The 3,508-nt window shown below is 36.0% G+C and overlaps 1 non-coding gene across 1 annotated transcript; it reads left to right on the forward strand.

Moving 5' to 3' along the window:
- Positions 1 to 2,352: 2,352 nt before the first annotated feature.
- Positions 2,353 to 2,425, forward strand: TRNAF-GAA. The gene has a single exon. It is a non-coding gene; the product is annotated as a tRNA-Phe (tRNA).
- Positions 2,426 to 3,508: the final 1,083 nt, after the last annotated feature.

The following is a 3,508-nucleotide window of genomic DNA, read 5'->3' on the forward strand; positions in this document are numbered from 1 at the left end:
AAGACATCTCGTTTAGCTGATGGGAAAGGTAGGCCTATCATAACACCCAGCTCATGATACATATTGCAGGACATCCTACCTAAAGAGGAATAGAGGCCTTTTAGAACACATCGTAATGCAAATAATGATTACTTCTGGATATGGATCCTAGCAACTTATTTAGCATGTTATTCACATAGTTCTAGGTACTTGGTACATGAATTATTGATGAACCTAGGTTTATACATAATGTCATGGGTTAGGCTTTAGGAGTTGAGGTTTTAGCTTAGGAAAACATTAGAGGGTAACCTAACGTGGACTAATTTGTGTGAAAACCTACTAGCACTTTGAGGACTTCTTTCCTTCACCAATTTTATGGGTAAACTTATTTAGAAGGTGCAGGAACAAGTTTGGTAATGAACAGTGGACTATAGTTCTCAAATTCAAGGTAAACCCATGAACAAGATACCCCAAAACAAAAAACTTGTATCTCTCGATTGGGTACTCGATTAAGATTGCTTCTTGCCCCTAATAGTCTACCCTAATTCATAATTTATAGACGGATTTTTCACTACCATTGAAACGTCTAGAATTTCTATAATTTCATTCTTGATTTTTCTGAATCTTCTGCCAGAAAAGTCTTCTCCGATCGGATCCTTCCTTTTTTAAGCACCTTGTAATTCTTATTCTAAAAAAAATTTAATGATTCGGGAAGTTTATAAAAATTAGAAAAAGTACCATTTTCTTAATGTTTTCTTTGCTTCTAGATACAACCTAGTAGGGATTATACACTGTCTACCTTATTGGAGACCTTGAGTGTTGCAAATTCTCCTCTCCTTTGAAAACTTTCAGTCATCAAAAGTGCTTATTCTAAAATAGGTCAGGGTACAAAAGGTTCTTATTTGCCTTCTGTTTCCCAAGTGGCTTCTTCTATTCTATGATTCTTCCGTAGGACCTTAACGAGAGAGATTTCCTTGTTTCTCAGTCATTTGACTTTCTTGTCTATTATTTGAATCGGGACTTCTTTATACGTTATGTCATCTCTCAAGAAGAGAGTTTCATGAGCCAGTACGTGCGAATGATCTAGGGTATACTTCCATAGTACGGATACATGAAAGATATTATGTACTGCAGACAAGTTTGGGCATTGCCCGATTCTATAGGCCACAGATCTAATTCTTTTTAATATCTCAAAGGGAGAGATAAACTTAGGGCTTATATGATCCCCTACGTGAGCACCCTTCTCATGGGGTGCTACCTTTAGGAATATATGATCCCCTACCAACAATTTCATGTCCTTGCGCCTTAGGTCTGCATAGCTTTTCTCTCGGCTTTGTGCGGTTTGTATCCTAGCTTTAATCTTCTGGACTGCGGTGTTGGTAATTTGCACCAGCTTTGGCCCAATAGTTGTCATTTGCCCCCCTTCTTCCGAAAAGATAGGGGATCGCAATCTTCGTACATAAAGAACCTCGTATGTGGCCATTTGTATGGTGGCTTGACAAGTATTATTATAAGCGAATTTCATAAGGGGTAGGTACTTATCCCAGCTTCGTGCAAAATCCATCACATATACCCTCAATATGTCTTCCAATATTTGCTTGAGCATTTCTGTTTGACCATCTGTTTATGAGTGGAATGTCATACTATAACTGCGTACCCAATGCCTTTTGTTGAATTTAACAGAGATTTGAAGATTTGAAGCGTACCCAATGTTTGACCATCTGTTGGGAGAGCGTCAGACTGAAGATTTGAAGGTCACGTGTTTGATCTCCACGTTCACCGCACCTGATTCTAGTTGCATAACCCGACTATTCAATCTAAAATTAGTCATTGTTCCTTTCTGAAATCTCAATGAATTATCGGAAATACCTAACGTGTTATAGTTCACCGCACCTTATACAAGTTGGATAACTTGAATATCTTATTAAAAATTAGTGATTATTTCTATTTAAAATTTCAATGAAGTAGGGAAAATACCTTTACTGATGAATTTTTATTTTTACCGTTAGTGTGGATAGTTCAGTTGAGAGAGCATTAGATTGAAGATTTGAAGGTCTCGTGTTCGATCCACGTGAACCATGCATGCACAATTTGACTATCAATTTAAAATTAGTGATCATTTCTTTCTAAAATTTCAATTAATTAGCCGAAATACCTTTACTTAAAAACTTTCATTTTTAATGTTAGCGGGGATAGCTCAGTTTGGTGAGCGTCAGATTTAATATTTGAAGGTCTTCGATCTCCACGTTCACCGCACCTGTTTCTATTTGCATAACTTGACTATTCAATAAAAAAATTAGTCATTATTTCTTTTTAAAATCTCAATGAATCAGCGAAAATATATTTACTGATGAATTTTCATTTCTAATGATTGCGGGGATAGCTCAGTTGGGAGAGCGTCAAACTGAAGATCTGAAGGTCACGTGTTCGATCCACGTTCATTACACTTGGTTCACATAGCATAATTTCATTTTTTATGTTTTCTGGGATGGCTTAGTTGGGAGAGCATTAGATTGAATATTGGAAGGTCTTGTGTTTGATTTGCATTCATTGCACCTTATAGTTTAGTCGATTATTATTTCTTTTTTAAAATATAATGAATCAGTGTTTAGTTGGGAGAGTGTCAAACTAAAGATTTCAATGTCACGTGTTTAATCTCTCCACGTTCACTGCACCTGTTGGCAAACTCACTAACAAAGTTACGAAATTCATAAAAGTCTATAACATAACACTAACAAAGGTACAAAGTAACACTAACAAAGGTACGAAGTTCATAAAAGTCTTTTTAATCTAAAATACCATTGAACTTGACCATTATAGTGCCTCTCAAATGTAGGTAAAGTTTAAATTCGAGTCTCCTTGTCAAACTCACTCGGGTGCTCATCTCAACCATGATGGCATTCAACAAGAGAGACCTCGAAAATAGCCGAATTATCGCATTAACCATTTGAATTACCTCAACACCACTTGTTGAAATTGAAACAAATATCTATAATATAACACTAACATAGGTACGATGTTCATAAAAGTTTTTAATCTAAGATACTATTGAACTTGACCATTAAAGTACCTCTCAAAATGAGGTAAAGTTTAAATATAATTGGTGACAAAAGATGAAACTATAAAATAAAAAGAAATAAGAAAATAATATTCAATTTGAGAGAATCAAACCAAAATCTCCTAGGTGAAAGCCAAATATCCAAACCGTTGGACACAATGAATTTTTTGTGTAGTTGTCCTAAAGTCTTTTGTCTAATCGCTCAAGAGTTTTACTATGATGTTTTGGGTAATGTCTAATTCTTTGACACGTCCTTTCATGTTTGTGATAGAGTTCTCAGAATTACCGCGACATTTCGAGCTGTTCGATCGTGTGACTCTTTCTTCAAAAGGGTAAACATCAAACATCAGGTCTTTGATTGGCAACCCATCCAAAGGAGCGTCGATTGCATCGATTCCATCAACAGTCTTCCCACGAGTTTATGGTGCATGACCCATTTTTTATACCATTCACCTTCGAGCGCCACCATAG

Source organism: Cucurbita moschata, unplaced genomic scaffold (assembly GCF_002738365.1).
Source record: "Cucurbita moschata cultivar Rifu unplaced genomic scaffold, Cmos_1.0 Cmo_Scf00377, whole genome shotgun sequence".
NCBI classification, from domain to species: Eukaryota; Viridiplantae; Streptophyta; class Magnoliopsida; order Cucurbitales; family Cucurbitaceae; genus Cucurbita; species Cucurbita moschata.